Source organism: Pinus tabuliformis, chromosome 2_2, assembly GCF_031772625.1.
Source record: "Pinus tabuliformis cultivar Carrire ecotype Pingquan chromosome 2_2, CPIR1, whole genome shotgun sequence".
NCBI classification, from domain to species: Eukaryota; Viridiplantae; Streptophyta; class Pinopsida; order Pinales; family Pinaceae; genus Pinus; species Pinus tabuliformis.
This window is the reverse complement of record NC_142300.1, coordinates 899,992,128-900,003,513: the sequence shown is the minus strand read 5'-3', so window position 1 is coordinate 900,003,513 and position 11,386 is coordinate 899,992,128. Positions and strand designations below refer to the sequence as shown.

The 11,386-nt window shown below is 39.9% G+C and overlaps 1 pseudogene; it reads right to left on the bottom strand.

The window, feature by feature from the left end:
• Positions 1–1,462: 1,462 nt before the first annotated feature.
• The window catches only part of LOC149195918 (CBL-interacting protein kinase 32-like), a 123,591-nt pseudogene continuing 113,667 nt past the window's right edge, over positions 1,463–11,386 (bottom strand).

Sequence of the window (11,386 nt, the reverse complement as noted above, 5' to 3'; positions counted from 1 at the left end):
TTTGACTTTCAGCATGAGCCCTGTTCAGCAGATCCATTTGCTCATGAATTGTCTCTATGTATTGCCACTGATCTGTGATTGACTGGCCAATCTTAGCCCACAGGATCTTCTTGACCTCAGTTATGACCTTGCTCATGGTGATCTCCTTTTCAAGCTCTTTTATCCTTCTTTCTAGTGTCCTAACTTCCTCGGTCTTTTCTGCCACTTGCTGCTTAGATTTGTCGTATTACTCGTCCAGCTGGGCCAACTTTTCTTTGGCATCCTTCAGCTCAATCATTTGGGTTTCAAGAGCTTGTAGCTCCTTCATCATATCTCGCATACCGAGGCCTGGGACTTGCTCTTCTACTGCTTCCTTTTCTGTGGCTTGAAGCCCAACAATTGAGGCACTTGCTTCTGTTGTTTGTACCAGGGGAGGACTTATAATTTGAGGAGGCTCCTCAAGATTTATTACTGGCTGAGAGGGCTGAGGTATCTGCTCTCCTTGTTTTTGTTTCAGGGCTGCCTCTAATGCACCCTATGTTGCTACCAATCATCCTTCTATTTCTACCAATTGTTTGTGTAATGTCAGCAGCATGGTTGCTACATCTTGATCCTTTCCTTGTTGAGCAACATCTTCTGTTTGGGGGTGAAGGGTTGCTGGAAGTTTGACCATATTCCTCAAAGTTGATATATCTTCATCTTTTTTCTTCATTAGCGCCTACACAGATTTGGGATCACTTGGGTCATGCCCAAGCTCTATGATGATATCTTCCAAAGACTTAATCCTGTTGTCTTTGGCTTGAGAAGAAGCTTTCTCCAATGCTAGTTAGGCAATAGTATTATGGAGAGAATTTTGCAGTTTGTGTGCTAGAAGTGTTTTATCTGCAAGAGTAGAGTAGACCATCTCACCCGTTTGCTTATGTATCTCTATTTGGTCCATTGGGTGGATGTCTTTTGAAAACACTTCTAGGTTGGTTTTGATGTAATCTGCAGCTGACTGTGGCTGCAGCATGGCAGGCATAAAATGGGTCATAGTCATCTTCCCTTCTGCAATGTCATATGCTGACATGAGCCACTATTGATTGGTGGGAGCCATCTTGAGCAAATTATTGTAAAGCTAGATTCTCACTGGCTCATTCCTAGCTTTTATATCCATAAATTGTTTTTTGATTCTAGACTCTGCCCTTCTTTGCTGGCTTGAGGAGCTAACCTATCCTCCAAGTGGTCTCTCTTGTTCCTGCTGGAAGGAACTGGCTGATGCTTCCATACTAGGGGGGCCCATACCCATGGATGGTCCAATAGGCATCTCTTCTTCAGAAAAAGGGTTTAGTCTTTGCCTTTTCTCCCCTTGTCGACTTGCTGATGTAGTAAGGGGAGTTTCTTGTTGTCTGTCCCTCTTCCTGTCTCTCTCTTCATTCATCGGGGTTTGGAGCACCGAGGTATCCACTGCTATTTCCTGCCTTGGAGGCACACTTTCTTGAACCTACTCCTCTGTGGATACAGGGGCCTCAGCCATTTCTTCTTGTCGTTCTGCCTGTTCTTTCTGCTTTTCTGCTGTTGGGAGTGTCTGATCCTGCTCCATTTCTTTCCCCTTATCTGTGCTAACTGCTTGAGTAGTGGTTTGAGATGCTTGCTGGAGAGCTGTAGAAGATGAGGCAGCTGCTCCAAGTTGAGTATGATGAAAAGAATAAACCTATCCACAATATTCCAAGTCAGCTTCCTTCTCAAGTTTCTTTGTTGCTTTTTGTGCTATTTCCTCTTTAGAACTTGCCTCTTCTAGGGTGCCCTCTTTCCATTCTAATTGATTTGCATATTTTTCAATATGTGGTAACCTGAGATGATCATAGCTAGCCAATTTATATTTGACCCTTCTAAGACTAATGAAGTGATTGGGGCCATAGGGTAACCAGAGGAAACTGGTTTGCAACTCGAGGCACTTTAGGATCTTATCTGCTTCTTGCCATGCCTCTTCTCTTTTGTTATAAATAAATGGGCCTAGCTGGTTTTTGACTTTGAGATATGCCTTTTTATTTTTGTTGTGGAAATGGATCATGTCTGCATTTCCAAATTTTCTGAAATATTCTAAAGCAAAAAGTCTCATAGGGACATATCTTGGTAGCCTGTATGGGGCTAACTCACAACCATATATCCTGATCACTGTATGGTGTTGTAAAAGTACCAATCCCCAATGTTGTAGGCCTTTGAGAGCTGGAGGATTCTTTGCATCTCATCTTTCAATCTTGGAGGAGGAGAACTCAATAGCAAGGACATGGCTAGATGGATGAAAAGGTCTATGAATTCACAGTAGCTATATGCTTAAAAAGATGTGTGATGAAAGATTGAAGACCAAAATACCACAGACCTTTGGTTCCCCTGGGCATCAAACTTCTTGAGAGTAATAGGGAAGCTGTCAGGCTGATTAAATAGGAACAAGTGATAGATGTAAGAAGTGTATCTAAATATCCTTTCCCTTTCTAAATTCATCAATTGCTCGTGAATTTTGTTGTCAATGAATGTAGCATAATCATAGTGAACCGAAGGAGGCTTTCTAGGGGAGAAGACAAACAGCATAGCCAGAATGGTTTCATCAACATCCTCAGTTGACCTGTAACCCAAGATATAACTGATCATATCCACAAGAATCCTGCCCAACTCATTGAGATATACATTTCCAATAGGAGGAGTCCTCACAGTTCGAGAGCCTAATTGAATGAATAGTCGATTATTCTTTATGATTTGGGCAGTGGATAGCTTGCTTCCTTGGTCTATCAAGTGCATCATGGATAGAGGAGTCAATGGCTTTGTAGTATGAAAGTGCAACATTTGATTTATAGCCTCAGGGGTGACATAAAACGAGACTGAGCCTGAGGGACTGAGGACAGCTCTCTGACATGGATCGTAGTTGGCACTGCATCGATGGATTAAATATGGTAGGATATTGACTTGAGGAAGATTTAAAATGGGCAAATAGGAGTCCCAAATCCCTAGAATATCAGTTCCATTGAGATGTTTGGCTTTTAGCTCATTGATTAAATGAATATGGTATTTGCTGTAATCTGGGATTGCCTCTGCCATCTGGTATTCTCTATCATCCAGGGGCAGCCATTCTAGCTCTCTGTGTGGGGCATTTAAAGGTGGAATGTTTAGAGCTACTGCAGTCTCCATGTGTTTGGTGCTCTTCAAGCAGAATTTCACTTAGGAATGTAGGCAAATGCAACTTTACGCAGTGAATTGAGGTAAAAATGATTTACAGCGAAAACAAGGCAGTTCTGGCGTAAAAGGGGCACAATTGGTCACTCTTGGGAGAAATTGAGTCACTTGCAGGACAACGAAGCTTGAGTTTCAGGGGAAAATGGCAGTTCTGGGCGTTTTTTACAGTGAAGAACAAACTGAACCAGGTGCAAGAAGGATTGGTAAATACCTTGTCACGGCGCGATGGGTGGTGGCTTATCCAAGCTGAATTCTGGGTGGCCACGGCTTTGAATCAGTTTCTGCAGGTTGGCAGCGAGAACGTCGTGAAATTTCATGCAGGAGGCACAACAGACTTTTTTACAAAAAACGTGAAAAAACGTGATTTTGGGAAAAAATATAGAAAATTTGGCCTTTGGCGCGCTTTTGTCGGATGACATCAGCATGATGTCATAGGTGGGGTCATGGTACGAAATGATGACGTGGCGGTCTATGAGGGGTCCATGTGGACGGGGGACGTGGCAGTCAGCTCGGAGCGATGGCGGGTCGGGCACTGATGTGGTGCTGACTGGGCAATGAAGTGGAGGTGACGTAAAGGCGACTTGGCGGGCGGTAAACAGAAGGCAGTAAGCGGTATTTTTGGACCGCTTAACATACGGGCGCGGTTTTGGCAGGAGGCCGCCCGATGCAATTAAATTGTGACGCGTGTCCAGCACCCTACGTCATCATTCTGACATTTTCGGGCGCTAAAGTACCGCCACCGGAGGCAGCCCGATATTGCAGAGGACCTTCGGATGGGAGGGCCCAGATCTGATGGTCGACGGGGAGCAGACGTGATCGGACAATACGGCGGGGCCCGAAGAATAAACAAATGATATTTGTGGAAAGGCGCGCCAGGAACAAAACTTAGGACAATGGCAGATTTGCAGGTTTTGCAATGTTTTTAGAACAAATGGGTTTTCATGTATTTGTTGGTGAAATGCGCTTGGGCTGTTAAATCAACCAGATGTTCATTTAATCCCGAAATAGACCATTTAGCACGCTTTTGCCTTAGCGCTAAACTTCTTTGTGCTCCGACCCTTTGGGACTTAAGGCTATATTGCCTAGGGGGGAATATACATATTTTTGGGGTTTTTTATCCTTTTGAAAGCAATATATTAATAGGGAAAAGGGGAACATAGGGAGTTAAGTAATGATAGAGTTAGTAGTTAGTATCAGATGGGAGATATGGAAGAGAGGAAGAAAACACTAAGTTTTTTTGGGAACAAACTTAGTTATGAGAGTAGATCAAAATGAAAATATTTTTACACAAGAAATGTGGCTCTTCTATATAACAAGAATCAACAAATAAGTTTTATTTCTGTCATGAACCAAGGTGATAGTGGGATGTTAGAAAGAAGTTTAACAGGGAATGATTGGGAAGTTAGACATGCTTCACTTTGTTGCTACAAAATTGCTGAATAGGAAGATCTGCACTGGCCACCATGTGTTTCCTTTTCTTAGGCCAGTGATGTGAAAGAAAGCATGCTTCTGCAACCCCATCTACCTACCCATTCTGTTGCCTAACATTTTTTGTTACTTCAAGGAGGGTGCACTTAGACTGGCAAACCCTCAATTGCTCTCTTTCTTTTTCTTTTTGCATTTTCTTTTGATTTTCTATCTAGGGCTAGCCTTATTACTTCCAAGGCCCCAGATTAAGCAGTTGGGAACCTTCATTCTCTACCTAACTACTAATCTACCAAGATTGAATAGTTTGGACAGATTTCTTTCTCTAATCTACAAAAAAAATTGAAATATGGCATGACCCAGTTTAGACTGTTGGATCACCCATTTAGAAGTAGGAGAGTATCAAACAACTGTAGATAGGTGTTTTCCACAAAAGTATGAGATCTTTGCATCACCAAAGTAGAGCATATTTGGCACTTCCCCTACCAATCATGAAAAATGAAACCTATTTGTATAGGTAGCTAACAGTGGCTCCACTTGGGGATGGTTTTTCTACTCGAAAGACCAAGAACAACAGTTCAGAATGCCTTGGCTCTTGACTTCTTATCAAAACTTGAAAGCTTTCTCCTTGGATTTCAAAACTGGAATCTTCTACCATTGTGGAACCTCTAAAGTAAAAAGCCTTTTCTTGCTTATTTACAAAACTTGTGAAGCTGCAGTATCTATATGCTAAAATAAAATACTATATACAACTGATAATGTACAGGGAAAGGCCATGCTATATACATGGAAAGTAGTCAAAATAATGCTTTAACATCCGGCCATTCACAGGGCCCTCTTCAGCTTCAGTTTCATCCAAATTCTTCAAGAAATAGGTGTTATTTCCTTGTACTGCTTGAATTACCAAGGGTCCCCTCCAAAGGGAGTCAAATTTTCCATGCTTTCCCTTGTCTTCTCTTCTTGAATCCCATTTAAGCACTTTATCACCAATAAAGAAATCTTCAACCTTGGTTCTTCTATCAAAGGCTTTCTTCAGCTTCTCTTGTAGGACTTGAACTCTGTTGTACACTTGATCTCTGGTTTGCTGTAAACAAATTATCTGGTTGATTCTTATTTGCATGTCATTTGGTTCAGCCTGACTTTCTTAAAGTAGCTTCATGACAGGGACCCCTAGTGATGAAGGGAATTTGGCTTCCATTCCATAAACCAACTCATATGGGCTGACCCCAATAGATCTTTTGGTTGTTAGCCTGTCTGCCCATAAGGCATTTACAAGCTTCTTATGCCAATTTTTCTTATTCTCTTCCAATATCTTCTTAATGATGTTGATAAGACTTTTATTAGATGATTTAGCTAAACCATTGCCTTGAGGGTAGTATGCAGTAGAATGGCCCAAAGTAATATGGAATTTGTGGCAGCAGTTTACCATCTTCTTGGATCTGAAAGCAGTAGCATTGTCTGTTATAATCTTGTCAGGACAACCAAATCTGGAGAGAATATTAGTTTCAAGGAATTGAATGATAGTAGAATCATTTGCTTGTCTGCATGGAACAGCCTCAATCCATTTAGTAAAATAATCTGTGGCTGTTAGGATCCATTTATGTTGGCCTGAAGATGAAGGATGAATTTCCCCAATGAAGTCCAAGCCCCATTGCTGAAAGGGCCTTTCTGTTGCAATAGGCTTTAAGGGAAGTGGTAGTAACTTTCTTTTTCCCTCAAACATTTGACACTTGTGACATGAAGTGGTAAAATTCTTAACATCAGAGAACAGAGTGGGCGAATAGTAACCTGCCCTTAATATCTTATCCACAGTGGACTTCCAGTACAAATGTCCACCAAAATCACCTGCATGAAATTCTTTCATAATATTGTTAGTCTCATCCATATTCAAACAATTCAGCAATATACCTTCATTCCCCTGATCATCTTTCTGCAATAAGATAGCAGTAATGGTATGCTAGGAGGCAAAAGAGAAAATGATAAATTCTCTGTCAAATTGAGGATTTGTTAAGACTGGGGTTTGGGTAAGGGCCAATTTAATACCTTCAAAAGCTTGATTTGCTTCTACTGTCCACTTCACTTTTGAATCCTTTTTTAGCATGTTTTTTAGTAATCTGATCAATTCTGCTAAGTTTTGGGTAAATCTCCTTAAAAAATTGATCTTTCCCAAGAAGGCTTGTAATTCTTTAATATTCTTGGATGGGGCATTTGCAAAATGGCCTGTATTATGTCTGGATCAATTCTAATGCCATCCTTTGAAATGATATGACCCAATAGCTTACCTTCTTCCAAACCAAATAGAGACTTCTTGGGATTTAATGAAATTCCATATTTCCTACATGTTATGAATATTTGTCTCAAGTGTTTCATATGTTCTTGGTCAAATTTTGAGAAAGGTGTGAGGTCATCTAAGTAAATAACAAGGAAATCACGAATCTCTTTAGCAAAAGCAATATCCATTGCTCTCTGAAATGTAGCTCCTACATTTTTCAACCCAAAAGGCATTTTGACATACTTGAAAGTTCCCCATGGGGTTGTGAATGTTGTTTTATCCTGATCGTCCGGGTGGAGTAGGATCTAATTAAAGCCTGAAAATCCATCGAGTAATGAGATTCTTGAAGCCCCCACCACTCTTTGGAGAACGTGATCCATTTTGGGTAAGGGATAATTGTCTTTGAGGGACACTTGATTCAAATTCCTTAGATCAACACAAAGCCTAATCTCACCAGTTTTCTTTCTTGTGGGGACCAAATTTGAAATCCAGTCTGAAAACCTGATTGGTGCTATGATGCAGGATTTAAACATTTTTTGTACTTATTTCTCAATTGAAGGGAGAAGCATAGGATTGATTCTTCTTAATTTTTGCTTGAATGGCTTTTGATTAGGCTTGAGAGGGATGGTGTGTTGAATGATAGAGGTGTCATAGGATTTCAAATCCTCATAACTCCATGCAAACATGTTGGGTCCCTATAATACTACTGATTACCCCATTACTATTGTAGTTATACCCCTTATTTATATTGTTGTGCCCCTATTACCCCCATATTGTTATTTCTGTGCCCCATAGAATCCCTCTATTGTTATTTTTGTGGCTTTATATTATTATTGTTAGGTCGGCTGGATTATATTGTGACTCCTTAGACTCCTATATATAGAAAGGAGGTTTTGTCATTTGTATCATCAAAGAATTGTTCATTTATGTAATGTAAAGGAGGTTGCCCCCTCGAAGAGGCTGAATTCTAAGGCGTTGATCTATCTTTTCTTGAGCTGGTTTCATAACATTTGGTATCAGAGCTTTGGATTCTAGGGTTTCACTGCTCCAAACAGGTCATTGTGGAATGTTCTCTATAACTTTGTTTCTGTGATGTTTCAGAAGTCAAAAAAAAAACCCATTTGAGAAGAATTGGCTTCGAACCTTAGGTCTAAATTTCAGATCTTTTCGTGCGATATTTTCGGAGATATGATCTGAGGAAGTTGACCTTTTGGCAGACTCCTGAATTACATTCAAAACACGTGACCTGGGGAAAATCGTCATAACTCTCTCTCTGAGGATCGGATTGAAATTTCGTAAAAAGGTAAAGAAATAGGACGGACTGTAGTTTTTTGTGTGTGTGTTTCAGATTCAAAGGTTGAAACAGTGACTCGTGGCATGTCGTACAAGTTAGCTCTACTGAACCAGTCTAAAAGAAAGTCACTGTGGGAGATTTCACATAACTCTTCCTTGGAGAATCCAATTTGGCTCAGACTTGTGGCATTGGAAAGAGGACGTAGAAGGATACTCCAGGTAGCAATTTCAGAACCGGATGATCCAAAACTACAGAGATACATTAGATTCAATATCAGGCTTCTATAAAGTGAAAAAAGGTGTGTAGTTTTTTTTTAAATTTTTGTGTAAGCTTGGTTTAACGGAATTCAAAGGGCATAGTAAAGCATTATTATCGGTAATTGATGCCCCGAGGAAAGAAAATGCAAACACTTAGTAAGGAACCTGAAAGCTCTAGCATGACTCATGAAGAAGAAGAAGAAATGCTACATGATATATCAAAATTACAAGAACAAGTGCAACAAATGTCACGCTCACAAAAGCTAACAAAAGCTAAGATAAGTGGCGTGGAATCTAAGATAAAGGGCATGGAAGCTAAGATGGATGATTCGAAGACAGATTTGAAGAGAGACATGGCAGACTTGAAGATAGATTTGAAGACAGATATGGAAGAATTGAAGAAGTTGCTACAAGAAAGGGTCACTAATGGTGAAAAGGTAGTAAAGGAAACTCATGATGAGAACAAAAGAAATGTTAGTCATGATACCATAGATGCTAACGTTGGATCGAAGAATCACCATATTCCAAAAATCGATATGAGGAAGTTTGATGGCAAGGATCCTGCTACATGGATATTACAGATGGAGCAATTCTTCGATCTCAATAATGTGCAAAATGCACAAAATGTACGTATGGCAATTGTATATTTGGAACCAAATCAGTTTGTATGGTATCAATGGCTTTTCTCTCGTAAACAATTTATCACTTGGGAAATTTTTACGGAAGAATTGATAGCACATTATGAAGATACAAAAAGAAACACTTTTTTTAGCCAATTGATAAGTCTCAAACAAAAGGGTTCAGTAATGGAGCACATTGAGGAGTTCCAAAAATTGAACATAAGGGTAAAAGATATTCCAAAGGAGCATAGGATTGATGTGTTCATAGGGTCTTTAAAGGATAATATCCAACATGATGTTTGCCTTTGGGAACCAGATTCATTAGAGAAGGCATTTAGGTTAGCAAGAAAAATGGAAAGCAAAATTATGGCAACCATGAAGCATACCACTCACAACTATAAAGACGGAAGTGTTGTTGCCCCTAGTCTTCCACAGCCTATAAGGTTGACACCACAAAAATTGGAAGAAAAAAGAACAAAAGGGCTTTGTTACAGTTGTGATAGCAAATACACTAAAGGTCATAAGTGTGCTGAGAAGAAATTATTCTACATAGATTGTGAAGAGGAAGAAGAAAAGGAGCAAGAAAGGTCAAAAGAAGAAGATACACTCCAGGAACAAAGCCTAGATGAAGAACAAATAAATCTGACCATATCTTGTAATGCATTGGCGGGAATTACCACTCCTCAAACCATCAAGATAGAAGGAAAAATGAAGAAGAAAAAGGTAATAGTGTTGATTGATTCAGGAAGCACCCACAATTTTATTCATTGTAGGGTAGCAAAAGAATTGAATTGCTTCCTATATCCAGCACCAGAGTGTCAAGTGATGATTGCAAACGGAGGAATAATAAATTGCTCTGGAAAGTGCCATAATATCAAGCTATCCATGGGAGAATATGTATTGACTAGCCCAATGCTTTCCATTTCAATGGGAGGTGCGGATGTTGTACTAGGAGTCCTATTGCTACAATCCTTGGGTACAATAGCTTTTAATTTTCAAGAAATTTTCATCAAATTTTCTTTGGAAGGAAAGGAAGTTGAATTAAGGGGTATTGCAGGGAAACCAGGAAAGATAATCAACTCTCATGGTAATTGCACAATTATGCTCGCTAGATGTTTCCACATTGGAATCATCTATTTCTCCAGATCTCCAAAAAGTCTTGGACAATCATTCCAAGGTATTTGAGACTCCCAAGGGTCTCCCACCTATGCGTGATCATGATCATGCTATTCATCTGATTCCAGGAAGTGTTCCTCCAAACATTAGGCCATACATATATCCCTATGTCCAAAAAAGTGAAATTGAACGTATGGTTGTAGAAATGCTAGAGGCTGGTATAATTCAACCGAGTCAAAGTTCTTTCTCAGCTCCAGTAGTATTGGTGCACAAGAAGGACGGATCATGGCGCATGTGTCCAGATTATAGGGATCTCAATAAGCTCACTATTAAAGATAAGTTCCCCATTCCTGTTATTGATGAATTACTGGATGAATTGCATGGATCAATTTACTTCACCAAGTTGGATCTTCGTTCTGGATATCATCAAATCAGAATGAACATTGAAGACATTCCAAAAACGACATTTAGAACTCATGAGGGTCATTATGAATTTTTGGTCATGACTTTTGGCCTTACCAATGCACCTTCAACATTTCAAGGTTTGATGAATTCAATTTTCAAACCATTCCTTAGAAAATTTGTGTTAGTATTTTTTGATGATATACTAATCTACAACAAGTATTGGAAGGATCATGTTGAACATGTTGACAGGGTGCTACAACTATTGGAGGAGAAACAATTATACGCAAAAAGATCCAAATCTTTCTTTGGAGTCCAGGAGGTGGAATATTTGGGTCATATTGTATCTCATGAAGGAGTTAAGGTAGACCCTAGAAAAATTAAAGCCATTAAGGAATGGAAAATCCCCACATCCATAAAGCATCTGCGAGGATTTCTTGGGTTGTGTTGTGGTCACCAACAACCCCCCATCTTTGCTTGATATTAGCAATAACGTCGAGCAAAGGGGGGACCCTGAACAAAAATCCCAAAAAGTATTTTGTTAAATTTTTGTATTTTTCTCCCTAAGGCTTAAATCACATCGCAAAGAAAGGCCGAAGCATTGCTTAAAGTGCGAAAAGTAAAACTGCGAGAGAGCGACGCGAAGTTCATCGCGTCGCATGCATCTCAAATGTGCTCTAAAAAAAGGACCTCCAAGAAGCGCCGATCGTCGATATGCGAAATCGCACATCGCAAACGTCACGCTATGGCACCATGAACCATTGAATAAAATCCACGATCTGCGATCTGCGAGATCTGCGATCTGCGATCA